Here is a 16,303-nt window from a genome sequence, read left to right on the forward strand (position 1 = left end):
ATATTGTATTAATTATTGATAATTATTAATTATATTAATGAAATTATGTATTAAACAAAATACAAAAGAATTAAAAGAAATATATATTAACTAAAAGATCCATATGTTATATTATCTAAAGGAAAAAAATAACAAGGAGCAAAGTATATAATATATACTAATTATGAGCTAAAAGAAAACAAAACATAAAAAGACCCACAAACTTAACCAAATCAATTATATATATATATATATATATATATATATATATGAACATACTATAAAGTCACATAGCATATATGTGGTCTATGAATACAATAAGAGTTAAAAAGAACATGATTTCAACTATAGACAGAAGTGGCGGATGCCTTTTTAGTTGTAAACCAAAACTTATCACCTTAACCTTTCACTGAAGGAATTTGTAACGTGAAATCACCACTCTGATACTAGATTTAACACCCTAGGTAAGATAATAATAGAAAATGATGAAATTTAACTTAACAGTGAATTCATAACCAGAATTTAACAATTCATAGAAACTCTAAGTTTGGAAAATTAACAAAATTTTAATGAAATTTATACTCATAATATCAAGAGAAACTAAAATTCAACCATTGATTTACAGGTACTTACCTAAACTCCATATAACTGGTGAAGGGATCTCAATAGATCTTGAGAAGGTAAAAGCAATCATTGAGTGGCCAATACCAAAAGATGTGCATGAAGTGTGAAGCTTTATGGGTTTAGCCGGATACTATCGAAGGTTTGTAGAAGAATTTTAAAAAATTGCAAAGCCTATCACAACCCTCTAGTGTAAAGGAATTAGGTATGAGTGGACCAATGAATGTCATAGAGAATTCTCTGAACTTAAAAGATTGTTTTATTGTCTATTGATATTAAATAACAAAAGTGTGAATAGGGATTTGGATAAATATAAAAAAAGATCTTCCATTTTCCATGGATTGGGAAGAGCTCAACTAGAACTATACCATTAATCAAGTGTTCCAACATCACCCTCCCTAAAAAGTAGGCTGGTTAGAGAATCAAGAATATCCACTTTCTTTTCCCATCATTAGTGGTCAAAGTATTTGGAGACTTACATATAATAACTCTCTATGGGGCCAAGAGATGACCTCCAAATATCTATTAGGGTGTTCTATCAGGGAATATTCAAGATGCTGAAAGAAATTTTCTAAGGACATTTCCATAGTTTTGAGAGCATTCGTTGAAGCTTTCTTACATGTCAATGATTGAACTATTTGGAAAGTTGGAAATGGGAAAAATCCAAGATAAGTGAGGACATGTAGGAAGGAACAGATGGGTCTTACAGATTATCATAGGACCTCCTCGAACATCTACAAGACCAAAGTAGTCTTGATGGGATAAAAAATATTGGGATCATAATAGGTTGGGAAAGAAAGGATGGAAATCCAAAGTAGATCTTGGTTTTGAAGGATATTTCACTAAAGAATGGTGTTTCTCTGTCAAATAAAATTTTCTCCAATTACATAAAGCTAGTTGAGTAAGAAGAGACAATACAAGTAAAAAACCTTATAGGGGATATCTTTACAAAGGCTTCTAAGGCTACAAAATTGACCAAAATTTGAAAAAATAACTCCACAATTCATAATAAAAGATGGATTTTACTATAGTTTAAATGAATATTCAATATAACTAATTTTTTTTTTTTTTTTTATAAAGTTATTATAGAGTTTTCTTTTTCTTCCTCTTTAAAAGTGCTTTTAGTATTTCTAAATGCACTAGTGCATAATATAATTAAAGGCATTAGAGCATAAACAAATGTCCAGGGCACCAGTGTTTCTTACATATTTTATGCGTCTACACATACTAAAACGCATCAGACCGTGCACAAAATTGAATGCATCCATTCTTATAAAAACATTACACACTAGATACGTCTTTTTTATATGATACAACAGTTGCCCTTTCATATAAGATATTGGTATAGTTACTAATATTATGCCCCAGATCATTTTGTAAAGCACACTAGTGCACACATTACTATATGCGTAAGAGAGATGTGACATTTTGAATATTTGAGGTGAGATATTGATGTTTATCTTTGTTACTAAGCATTGATATGTATGTATATTTGCCACACTCGTGCACATGTATATTTATGAAACTGGTGTATATGAATATTTATCATACTGGTGCATATGTTAGCTATGTACACCTAGATAAAATAGGCGTGCATACATCCTTTAAAATAGTAGCATTTTCAAATTTTTAATCATGAGTGTGGTATTCTAAATACTAGGCACTGAGGTTTGTTATGTGTTAAAATGTGTTAATCTGTCTTTTATGGCAAACAAGGTTGAGTGAGTTCAAAAAAATACAACGTACCGAATGCAGTAGGAATATATTTAAATTAATTTTTTTTAACAATTTTTCAATTAATGATCTTAAAATCAAATATTTTTTATAATAATATTGGTTTTCATAGGTTAACTATTGTGCTTTTATATAATGGTTACATTCATGCTTTATTCAATAAATTGCAATTTCGTTATTTGTAACAATTATTAGGAGGATTTTGAGGTTTAAAATAGGCATCTAATGAAAATAATAGTTAAAATAATAAAATAAGAAATGTGAATTTTTAAAAGAAAACAAAGATATTTTATTTTATTTTATTTTGGGTTTATCTTCTTACAAGTTTACTCAAATGTCAAGTGTAACCACCCATCGAGCGACACTTTACATACTTTTGAGCAACGTTACACTAAATATTTTGAAAATAAGTAAAATGAAACATGTTTTTCATGTATTTTCAATTTTTCCTATATGGATCTACTCAAGAGTATGCGGAGTGGATACTTAATTCCACATCCAACAGGTACATTTGAGAAAACACATAAGGATATAAGATGAAAATAAAATTTAAAAATATGGTTTTCTTCTTTTCCCGTGAAAAATATTTACCCCTTGGAATGACATCATCATCTTGAATCTTATTGGTCCTTTTAAAGTTGATTTTGCTAATACAATTTTGTTTTAAGATCTATTGTTTAACTCAAAATTCCCCTAATGGTAAATCATCTATATATTAATTAATCAACTATGCAACATTTTCCTACATTGGAAATCCAATAATATAAGAAACAAATGTTATTATATATAAATAAGAGATTCAACATCATATAAAATAGAACAACAAAAAGGTCCAAAATAATCATAATGCAACCGATACCTAATTGTTACACTTATTGATAACCTATGCACATCCAATTCACACAATATGTCCAATACAATAAACAAAAAGTTAATAAGTAAGTGTTATAGTTATTGGTAACATGTTCACATGTAATTATGATAATATGTCATGAAGTACATTAAATAAAATATTTGTTTTCATAGAGAAATATTTAAAAACATTCAACTTGTAGTAACATTCAATTATATTGATTTTCAATCATTACTACTAGCTATGTGCATGCCTTTGTACTTGGGTTATTTAGCCTAAAGTGTTCTTGATCAATTTTTTTTTAATGTTCCATCTATAAACATAGAAACAAAGTGTATAATCATATCTATGTCTATATAATAGAATTACATGATTACATAAATAAAAAAATGTACCATAGAAGTAAGTGATTAATAAATGATACACATTCTTTCGAAACCATAATGCATACCTTTCTCAAAATATTTTTTGTTGGCTCCACCCCATACTTTATTTCTTGCATGTTTAATTATACATCATGAAAATGCATAGATATAATTAATATAAAAGTTTTTTTGTTGTTCCATTTATCATAGAACGAGTGAAGTTAAACAACATAGCTAATTACAAATTGTTCAATTAACCCTTTATACTTCAATATATATACTCATAACCTTTGTTTAACCCAATGTTGAACAATTCTTCAGTTAGCTCTTCTTTGTATGTTAGTACCTATTAGGTGACATCCATGGAAGACAGTAAATTTTCTAACTACATATATAATAATCACAATGTTGGCTTGTTGGGGCCTGACCCAAGTTCAGAGTTAATTAGCCAAATAAATCCCAGTACTACTAGCCCTTTCGACAAGAGTCCGCGGAGCACAGACTGAGGTCTCACCCGAAGTAGTATAGGAGGGTGTTGGAACCAGGTTTCTGCACCCTAGAGATGTCTGATGAGTTCAACCTATCATTGTTTTGACCCTACACGCAGGTTGCCTCACGCACTTTCCCATGCCTCGCAGCCAGATATACTACCTTCGCGTAGACCTTGCTCAGGGGATGAACGTCGTGCTCTGTGTTATTACCCAAGATCTTACTTGTAGTTTCAAATGTTAGTGAGTTGAGTGCTTTAAGCTATATTTAACAGCATAAACTATTCATACAGATGCGCGCAGTAAATAAACAGTATAATTGCAAGATATATCAATCAAGTATTAACCCAAGAACAGATACACAGAATTATATTTAAACTTCTCTTTATTAATTCCTTCCTTGGTTACAAACTCAACTCCGCCCTACGTACTCAGCTGCAGAGCCTTCTACTACTCTATGACTCGAAACTAAACTTCACTCATAGATCTTCAACTACTTTTTTCCTATCCATCCTCTCATTTTCTTACAACTTAGAGCTCACTCTATTTATACAATCCCATTGTCCGCGGACCATGGGTAGGTCTATATAACCAATATTACATTACAAAACTAGGGCAGACAACCCTATGACTCTATCATACTTTTCGCGCTCCTCGCTCATAATTCGCGAAGCTTTACAACAATATTTGGTCAAAACTTGGGCTTTAAGCCCCAAAACATGCCTTAAGGGGGATTCCATGCCCAAAAGGCCCCCAACACAAATATCGTGATCGCCCTCGAGTCACTTTGTCAGCGCAGCGATCTTTGCGTGGAGTCCCACCAGCTGTTCTTGAACTGCGCGGAGGTCAGCAACGCACTAAATTGTTGTTTCCTGGACCTACTGCATACGCACTTTGGAGACCTCTGAGTCAGGAGTGCTTCTCTGCCTCAATGTGTACATCCCCTGCATGTGGGTAAGCTTGCCTTTGATAGCTTCCGTGATGGTGAATGCCTCATCAATCCAAGGCTGGACACGCGCTTTTAGGATTGCTTCCTTATGTCGTGCTGTGTCCACCTATTCTTTCAGCGCCTTAGCTTGCTGCATCCTCGCAAGCCTCTAAGTGAGGACCACCATCTGTGCAGTACCTCGGACACTGTCATATTGTTGTTGGAGTTCTCGTGCCTCTGCCTCTAAGCACTGGATATTGGGGTCCTCCTGCAGAGTTGTGAGGACCTCAAGTAATTCTTCCAACAAGCTGGTGTAGTCTCGCACTGCACCTCCAATCTCCTCTAATCCCACTGTGATAGCACTAACGCGCTGTTATCTGACTTTCCGGGGAGTGGATGGCTGCGCCTTTAACCGCATCTCGGCAATCTGAAAATTCAGCTCTAGCTGAACCTTGGTCATTTCTTCCCTGGCCTCACAGACTCTTGCTACTAACCTATGGATCCACACCTCCACTGGTAGATCTAGTGGGATGGCTAGCTCCGAGACGCTTCAACAAGCGTCACCTATCACCTACACTAGCTATTGATTTTGCGACACTAATTCATCGTGCTACAAGCTGAGTTGCTCCATATTTATCTTCTACTCGCTGATGACTTAGAGCACACAGCTCTCCCTAGCGCGCAGCTCTGTCGTTATCCCATCCTGTAAGAGATATAATGTATCGCACGAAAGGGCAACTAAATTAACATCGAGACCTTTCATCGTGCTAACCGAAAACCTGTCGGCCTCATATGATGTCACTAGAGCCCTTTCTGGCAACACGATTGTGTTTGTCATCTGCGCGTGAACCATCTACTCTGTTGCTGTGGATCCAACTGTGAGGGTACCAACCTGAGGGGGGTGCACCTGTAATTCCTACAATTGCACTCTGAGGGCCCCCAACACAATCTGGTTCTCCTGCATGAAATCTTGGAGAGCCTCATTTGTGACACCACGCACCATCTCGCCGATGTCATGTAGATCACCCTCAGTTAGGGTGATCGAGTCAATGGACAATTTCGATGCCTTGATCTTCTTCCTCGATCCTGGTCGCTCTGTCGGGTGTTGGTGCTTCAACTGTGTAGATGTGGTTTGTGGGTCTGCGCCTCCTTCCTCTATTTCTGCTTCCCTGATTGCCTGCCCTTGTGAAGGCATTGTTTGGCCCTCGGACGTCTTCGCGACTGCTTCCTGTGCTGCTCCTACTGCGACCTTTTCCTTCTCGACGGCCTTTTGTGCCACTTCCCGTGATGTGCACCCTTCGACTACTACTATTTCGTTCTGCCTTTTCTCGGCCAACTGTGTGAAGCGCAGCTTGGCCTCGTCTTTCCTTCTTTGTGCCACCAATCCTTCGATCTCTGTGAGGTTTGGGGCGCACCACTCCAGCAGCCATGCCTCTAAGACATTGAAAATGGCATCGTCAGTGGCTACAAAGGGTAACTTTGTCCACTGTTTCATCGGGTCCTTCCGCACCCTGATATATATGTTATGCATGTCTGCCTTAATTTCTGCGAAGCCCTATAGAATGTTGTAGACTGTGGGTGACAACCACGGCTTACGGTTGATCCACATTCGGATGTTCATCTCCATGAGCACCTAGAAGATCTTGTTGTCACGTATCCTTATAGCATCCTTCGTGGCCCAAAGCGAAGTGTACTTCGCGGCCTCCGATAATTCTCTGTCAATTATGGGGAATTGACTGTCCTCCGGCAATTCTCCTGCTACGAGCACTGTGGACAAAAACAACCATGCATAGTGGAAGGTTTACCCTACTCTTGGGCTTCACGACAATTCTCTAAGGTTTTACCATCCTTAGTTGTTGTCATTGTAGCTGTGCAGCAATCTATCACTTGCAAATTCAGGGGCTTAATCAAAGCTTGGCTCACAATACTTAGGGCTCTCCTTAATCACTCAATTCGCAAATTTGACCGTTCCCGCTTCATACTTTAGCTTCGAAAATGCCCGCGCGGTCAGGGTTTTGCACATGGTCCTATAAGCCCATAGAACTGCTGGTACGTGCAGGTCCCAATCAGTATCTTTCACATGGTGGACCGCATTCAGTACTTCGCATACTTTGTCAAAGGCTTCCACACGGATAATCTTCGGTGTGCTTGGTCTTATCATACTTCCTGGTTATCATTCGTGCCATCGTCTTGCCCACTCCTGCTTGTTGGTCATGTTTTCTATCATGAGGACGGTGGGCGTTCATGCAGGTTGTGCATCATACGCTTGTACCTATTTGGATATGTGGGTGCTCAGGCTGTTTCATCTGTCATATCCGACTTTCATCTACATCTAAGGCTTTCCAAACTACATGAGCATCATCCTTCTACATTCATGCCAGTCCTCAAAACTTCTTTGATGCGTACCTCACCATCTTGTGGGCGTAGCGCGCAATGCCCATTTCAGAGCGTCGAAACACTGTTGTTCCGGTATTTTTCTTTTAAACTTATTCAAGAAATCATCCACCTCGCTCAACCCATCATATGTAGGCAGATCTCTAACTTCTGTGGTCACGCAATGCAACGACCTTGTCATTATGTTACAATGGAGCGTGGTTACCTCATGTAACCGGTTTTGTCATCGTTCTATTTCTTCATCCAAATCTAATGTGTAGGAGCTTTTGCGCTCCCACGAGATTCTACCATCCACGGTTGGATTTAACCAGTCCTACTCCTGCGCGCTTATCTTGTATATACAGTCTAGATCGTCATCGTTTTCGTAGTCATGTACTGGCTCTGTGTAGCACGATCCTTTTGCAGGGTCTAGCAGTACCACTATGCGTAGTGAATTTTTCTCAAAAATCATTTTGCGCTTCTTTATATTTATCAATCCATTCATGTCAGTGGCCCAATCTATACCCAATAGCTTGGGATAGGGATTGTTGTCATCAACAATCTCTATCACTTCAAAATCTACAAGCGCGCTCTCTCCCTCAATATCTACTATGATCCCCTACAATCTCCCCATAGGTAGGATCCTTTTTTGGCTAGCCATTCGCGGTTGGATAGGCTACCATTGTAGTGTAGGCCTACCCATGCACTCCCATGGCTGCTTTGGCAGGACACTCGTGTCCGACCCTAGATCCAAAATCACCTGATCCATTTCATATTCCCCAATTTGTGTGGTGAATCTCATCTCCCTTCTTGTTTACATCGTGTGATTCCTGAGCTTCCAGACTATGTGTGGTTCTCCTGGCGCAGTCCCAGCACATCTAGTGATGAGTTCTTGCAGTCCCTTCACAGCCTTGTTGTTGTGCAGCAGCTTCATGCACATCTCCAAAAAGGTAGTGAGAATTGATGGGTCCATTTCCAGTTCCAGTTTTTCTTTACTACCTGAAGTGGAGGCCTCCGCGAAACTCTTCTTAGCTTCCATGAATGTCTCCTTAGCATGCTCCAAATCAAATTATGGTTCCTTTATTGGAGCCTTGCGAACCCAGTCACTCTCTTCGGGCTGCTTGCCTTTGTCATCCCCCATCGTAATGCCACCTTGGAGCACGATATTTACATTCAGGTCTTCCTCGTGCGGCTCAGACCTCATCATTTGTAGGTTCTGAGTCAGGGGAGGCTGGAGTTCTTCTTTATCGCGCAACCTTGCTATTAGTGTGGGACAGTCCTTTGTCTCGTGATCAAACTGTGTACAATACAAGCATGATAGTCTCGTTGGATTTGTACAATCACGGGCATAATGCCCTGGCCCTCCACAATTGTAACATATCAACTGTCCGCAACCTCTTCCTAGTCCCATTCCACCTCGACCTCGTCCACACCCCTAAAATCCAGTGGGCGCCATCCCTGCATTCTGATCAAGGGCCCGTGTTTCGGTCTGAACTCTGTAGGTAGAAGTCCAATGCATCATCAGTTCATAACTCCTACAAGTGTGCTCATCGTGGCCTACTGACCTGCAAAAATTACAAAACAACTATTGGGACGTCTGCGTATACTTCTGTAATAGATGGCAGCTATTTGTAGCATGCTTCCCTCCTATCTGACAAATTGCAGACCATAATGCAGGCGTCGCGCTTGGTCCTACTTGTGCCTCTGGTCTCAATGGTATTGGTCCTCCTCCCGCCATGTAGTTCGCGAATATTGAACAATGGTCCTTGTCATGTCCCTGGCCTTTGCACTTTACGCACCATACCTCCTCACGCACGTCTAGGCAAGCTATCCTGTCTTGTTTCAAACTCTGCATCTCAAGGTACAAGTTCTACAACTGTGCGTGGATCTATTGAACTCCCAGGTTAGGATCTTGTATCGAGGTTTCATGCAGTCTCATTGCCATCTCCAAGGCCTCGACCTGAGTGGTTAGCTTCTGTTGTGACAACACGTTTCTTATATGCAACGTTAGTGATGCTACAAACCATGTGTGGTGTTGTGTGTCTGTCAAGGTCATATTAGCTTCACGAATTTTACCCTTCAGTCTCTGATCAAGTTCCCAGGGGGTCTCGCCTGGAAGCATCGCGATTTCCTTAAATCCAATGATCGACTGTGTCTCCGATTTCAACCTGCTAAATTCTTTTTCCAGTGCAGCTTGGATATCCACAATCCCTGCGTTCGGATTGTCATTGGAATGCTTAATGTACCATGTTAGTGCGCAATCCTATAGGGTGCTGACCACCGATGCTTTCTTTATATTTTCATCCATGACTCCCTGCGCTTCCCATATAGCCTTTACCATGAACCAAAACTAGTTCGAGTCTTCATTCCCTACTCCCTTAAACACTAGCAACTTTATCACACTTGCCATATTGAACTATGGTGGTGGTGGAGGTGGTGTGGGCGAAGACAGGGTTGAAGATGGTGAAACTGGTAGTGGTGTAGGTGGGAGTGGTATGCGCGGAATTCACCACTTTATCAAATTGATCGCACTTCTTGGTGAAACTTTCACGAGCTCTTCCTCGCTTTCTCGCGGAGGTGAAATTAAGGGGCTAGACTCTAGTTCTGTGCTACCTTCGTTCCTGTAGATCCTACCACTCCGCGTAGCCCCAAACATCAATTTATTCACATAACCCACTCTTCACCTAGTAGCATTTTAATCCAAGTGTTCAAAGATTTAACGTACTTACCTCGCAGTCCTTTGAGGAAGAGTCATTCCGCCTTGCTATAGCTGACTGAAGTATCTACCACGAACTTGGTGATAAACCCTCATATAATACGATTGATCCAATGGTCCACAGTGCACGCGATCTTATCTTCCGATGCTTCCAGTTTGCACACCAACTCTGGAGTCCACACAATAGGTTTGTCGAGTCTACACCTTCACTGACTGTCTTCTAGCTTCGTGATCCACTCATAAAACTCAGTTGGGAAGGATGCAAAGAAAATTCCATGGATCTCTATATACAAGTAGCAATCTAACCACTCTTCTTTTGATAGTTGCAGATACCTGCTTTCCCGCGCTGTAAACTCGTGAATCTTTCTGTCCAACCAATCTTTAATTCCTTTCTTTGTCGAATTCCAGTGATACGACATCAAACATCTCTATGCAGATCTCGGTCTTGGTAATGAAACCATTTGTTGGCTTGTTGGGGCCTGACCTAGGATCAGAGTTAATTAGTCAAACAAATCTAGGTACTACTGGCCCTTTCGACAATAGCCCGTGGAGCACGATCTGAGGTCTCACCCAAAGTAGTATGGGAGGGTGTTGAAACCAAATTTCCGCACCCTGGAGATGTTTTATGAGTTCAACCGGTCCTCGGTTTGACCTTGTACACAGGTTGCCTCACGCACTTTCCTGTGCCTCATAGCCAGATATACTGCCTTCGCGCATCCCTTGCTCAGGGGCTGAATGCCGCACTCTGTGTTATTACCCAAGATCTTACTTGTAGTTTCCAATGTTAGTGAGTTGAGTGCTTTAAGCTGTATTTAACAGCATAAGCTGTTCATACAGATGCGCGCAGTAAATAAACAATATAATTGCAAGATATATCAATCAAGTATTAACCGAAGAAAAGATACATAGAATTATAATCAAACTTCCTTTTATTAATTCCTTTCTTGGTTATAGACTCGACTCTGCCCTATGCACTCAGCTGTGGGGGTCTGTGCATTCAGCTGCGAACTACTAGGCCTCTACACACTCAACTGCAGAGCCTTCTACTACTCTATGACCCGAAACTAGACTTTACTCGTAGATCTTTGACTAGTTTTTTCCTATCCATCCTCTCCTTTTCTTACAACTTAGAGTCTCGTTATATTTATACAATCCCATGGTCCGCGGACTATGGGTAGGTCTATACAGTCGACATTACATTACAAAACTAGGGTGGACAACCCTATGACTCTATCATACTTTTCGCGCTCCGCGCCCATAATTCGCAGAGCTTTACAACAAGATTTGGTCAAAACTTGGGCTTTAAGCCCCAAAACATGCCTTGGGGGGGATTCCATGCCCAACACACAACAAATATGAAATCTTAAGTGATACAAAAATGTAAGTATTAGAAATTTGATGATGAACCATTTTTTTCCTTGTTTTCTTATCTTTATGTGTTGAGTGGGTTCTATTTTGTTTCTTTCTTTGTAAGAAAATAATTTAAAATTAGTATTCCATGTGATAATTAAATTTGATGTACTTAAAGAATAAATCACTCATTACTTACCTCTAATGCACATTGTTGTTTAAATGACTCCTCTTGCCATGCAATTATGTTCATTTATTTTATTATTTCTCTATACACTTTTTTGAACATTACTATTATCATGTATTTGGTTTCCCTTCATTTGTCTTTTGGAATTTGCATAATCCCCTTAAAAAAAAAAAAATGATTTATTTTTTAATTGACATCAAAATAAATATAGCCGAGAAAAATAACTTGTAACATCCCCCGATAACCTCGCATGAAAATGCATGGAGTTTGAATTTTTTTATACAATTTACTCATGGGTAACTATCTAAATTATTATTCCGTATTAAACATTAACCATTAGATAGAATGTTCATCATTACATAGAGTAATTTTAGCGAAGGAATAATAAGTTTCATAACCATTAACAAGCATTGTTGTAGTATATTAACATAAACTTTCTGATCTAACTTTGCATCATTTTCATAGTTCCTTTAACTTGATTATTTAATCACGTACTTGGTATTGTAAACATCAAATCATGCAAGGAATTCACATCGTAAAAGGAATTCACATCAAAAAAGTAGCACAACAAGAAACCACATCATTAGACACCAATATACCCTAGAAACCATGTACGGTGAAAACCACCAAACGTTTAATTTTATTATTAAACTCCTATGACGATGTTCACCCCTCACTCAATGGTTATAAGGGAGTCCATACCTTGACCATTGTCATAAAATATTACAAAGAAATATCATTTAAAAACAACATATCTAGCTAAAAGCTATTACAATAATCATGATATTATTTACCCACAAATCTTCAATCTTTACATCTTTGTGGCTTAGTTGTTCCATCAGTGGACCATCCTGCATCTCACACTCATATACATCAAAAATTAGTATTTTACCTACCACAATGTTAAATATAATCTATCTTTTGCAAAAATCACCATCATTTCTTGTCATTTCTATCATCAACAATCTTTGTTATCATGATTATTGCTATCGTCAACAAGATTTGATATCATGATTAGATAAAACATTAATCAACCAATAATTAGTATTAAAAATCGATTCATTTAACATTCATTCATGTGCATACATGAGATGTAAATATAATATCACAATATGCTTCTAACAACACTCCTCATGCATTAAGTATAAGAAAATAATTATCAAGCATGTCAAAATATACCACATTACTATGACCCTTCTCGCACGAGCACATGTTTTTTTCCCAAAGGAAAACCACAGTAACCATTCATTTAAAGTATACTAGTATCTTAGCTTTGATTCCCGTGTATGTAATTAGATAAAGATAAAGATTATCACAAGAAAGTTAGCCCCTCAGTTTTTCTTTGTGCATGTAAATAAGTAATTTTTTTTTCCAATACAATAGATATTATTATTATTATTATTATGAATACAAATGCATGTCCCCATCTAAGGGAAAGCCAATATGATAGGTAATATGCTTTTGCATGCAACTGCATATTCCTTTTTTTTGCTGAAGCAAGAGACTGCCCTTCTATTCCATTAAATCAAAAGAAATATTACAATATATACAAGAAACTTGACTTTGTCATGGACTTCGGAAAAACAAGGGCATTTTGGCATAGAAAAGGCCCTCCACACTGACTAAAGGATAAGTTAACCACTAAAAAGTTACCCTCGGTTAACCAATAACCCATAGTTGAACTCCGTTGTCCCAACCATCATTACCACGCTTAGCGGGAAAGTACAAGCGGTCCCACAAAAATACTCGGCCAAATCTGACTATCAAATCCCTCTATAGAAATGGACGGCTCAGAGAAAAATCAGGAAGCCAAGCTGCTCGAGCTTTAAGGCGCGATGAAGGGTGGTATTACATACCCCACCCTCGCCACGTGTTGAGATCCTAGTGGGATCGCTCACAAAAAACCCAAACCGCTTACCATTCAAACGCTCAGCGATCAACCGGAAATCGCTTAAAGCGTGGTTTTTCATTCCGAAAGAGGAATGCATGAGAATTTCTATTGCTGGAAGGATCCAACTTGCCTTCTCGCGGAGGCTAACCTCAGGACTCGTAACAGAAACAGCCACCGACTGTAAATTAAACACTGTGTTGCAAATCGAAGGAGAAAGGAGCCTGGGTAACTTATACCAAAGGATAATGTAACCGCTCAGAGTTTGCCCTTCTTCAAAATTCCAACCGAAGTATTGTGTTTGAACTTGCATAAGAAGCTTCATTTCGTGTCTTTCCCTCTGGTCCACTGTCTAAAAATTTCTCTGTCCTCTGTCGCTTTTTCATTGTAGAGAGCTTTTAATCTGCTCTGAGGTGACTCCTGCCACTTCATCTCAATCCTGCATTCTAAATTAATCACTCCTTGGTTGGCTAGTAAATCCGCTAGTTTATTGGCTTTCCGACGAACATGATTGAAGCTAACAGTTCGAAGACTCTGGAGATGATTTTGAATTCTTTGGTACACTTGAATTAGTTTCCAGTGTTTTGAGACCCTTTCTGGCACTGTTCCACAACTGATTCTCTTTACCGCATTTATTGATATCTCTGAGTCTGCTTCGATAATGACATTTGCGTTGTGATTTAGTTTGAGAAGCTCTAGACAATGTTCCAATGCCATTAGTTCAGCCATGTTGTTGGTGGCTATGCCTAAATGGCAGTGGAAAGTAAAGATTATAGTTCCTTCTTCATCTCTTAACACCCCACCATAACCTACTATTCCAGGGTTGCTTTTTGAAGCACCATCAATATTGCATTTCAGATAACCTTTCGGTGGAGGATGCCAGAACTCCTTTTTTGTTTCCAAATCTCTTTCCTTTCTGCTAAGTCCCTGGTGAATGATCTCTTACATGCCTAGATGCCTGAGAGTTCTCAATTCATTCGTTGTGGGAGGATTCTTGGGATAACTGCGCACAGTGGTGGAAACTGTCTCCTTAATTTGTTTCAGGATCAGATCCATCAGGCGAAGAGGAGTAGTTTTTTCATCCTTGAAAATTCTTTTATTCCTTTATTTCTAAACATTCCAGATAATAAATATTGGTTTAAAGGTCCAGGCCCGATTAAGGATCTCATACTCTGAAAAAAAATTTCTCCACCTTTTCAGGGTATTAATGATGCTATCTTTATCTCTGTCTGTCTATTGAAACATGGTGTTAAAAGAATCCCACAGCTAGGTGGTGTAGGTGCAGCTGTTAAGAATATGCTCCATTGTCTCCTCTTGAGCTTCACATAACTGACATCTAGAAGGCCCAATAACCCCCCTTTTCCGAATATTATCCCAAGTTAGTATTTTCTTGTGATGAACTAACCACATGAAAAGCTTGATCTTCATCCACCCTTGGTGGCTCCAAAGTTGTTGCCAGGATTTCGCCAAAACACAGGGATCTAGGTTCAGGATAATTATTTTTGCTTCCTTGATGTTAAAGGTACCTTCTTTATTGAGGCCCCATCTTAGTTGATCATGCCCCTCTATTACCAAGATCTTTCTTTGTTTTAACATGCTCATAAGTTCCTCTGCTTTTGTTTTTATGGGGCTGTCCTCTCTGTAGTCTATTTTCCTCCAGTTTCTCCACTTCCCGGAGTCATGAGGAAGATTCCAAAAATCTTTAACTTTTATTAATCCTTGGGAATCTGTTTCCTGCTTGAGACTTATAAAGTCCTCTCTTATCAGCATTGGTTCTTGTTGCCATTTGTCTTCCTGAAAAGAGCTAGATCTCTTACTCTAATTTCCCAGAAACTGTTGTTTTGTACTAGGCTTTTGTTTTCCCAGGCTTTATTCCAGATGTAAGAGCCTTTTATGTGTCCAGACATTCTTATAAGATCACTTGTTTGCCAGGTGCTTGCATATTTTTCTTTCCAGAGTTTGGCCCATTGAGCCTCTAGTTCTTTAACCCACCTCCACCAGAGCTTGGCTCCTAAAACATTACTGAGAATCCCCTAATCATCTAAGCCTAGACCTCCGTGACTTTTGGGTTTACAAATTTTATCCTAGGAAACAAGGGCCCATTTTTTCCTTGTTTCCTCCTTGCCCCAACGGAAGTCTCTTTGGATGTTCCTAAATTGCTATAAGAGCCCTTTGGGAGCTGAAAGAGTTGATAAAAAGAAAACAGGGATAGATTGTAGAACGACCTTTGTCAGAATCAACCTTCCAGCTAGGTTCAACAATCTGAAAGTCCATTTTTTGACTTTGTCATGCATCTTGTTGAGCATTGGTTCCCAAATACTTTTATTCAATGGTTTAGCTGTCAGGGGAATCCCCAAATACTTTGAAGGTAGGGAATCCCTTTGAAAGCCTAGAATTCTAGATATATTCCTCTGAATTGCAATATTAGTATTTAAGGAAAAGAATTTTGATTTAGAGAGATTAACTTCCATACCTGTAGCCAAGGCAAAGTCATTTAGGATTTGTTTTTACGCTGAAGCTTCTTTCACTGTGGGGATACCCTGCAACATGGTGTCATCCACAAATTGTTGGTGAGTAATTGCTTAACCATTCTCCATTAATTGGAGGCCCTTGATCTTTCCTAAGACTTTGGCTTGATTAATGGATCTACCCAGACCTTCCATCATGAGAATAAAGAGAAAGGGAGAGAGTGGGTCTCCTTGCCTAAGGCCTCTGGAAGGAGTGAAGATCTTTGAGGGCGAGCCATTCACCATAATTGAAAAGCTGGAAGAAGTAACCAGAGCCATAACCCATCTGACCCAGTTGTGATCAAACCTAAAAG

This window comes from Pinus tabuliformis, chromosome 5_2 (genome assembly GCF_031772625.1).
Source record: "Pinus tabuliformis cultivar Carrire ecotype Pingquan chromosome 5_2, CPIR1, whole genome shotgun sequence".
Taxonomy (NCBI): Eukaryota; Viridiplantae; Streptophyta; class Pinopsida; order Pinales; family Pinaceae; genus Pinus; species Pinus tabuliformis.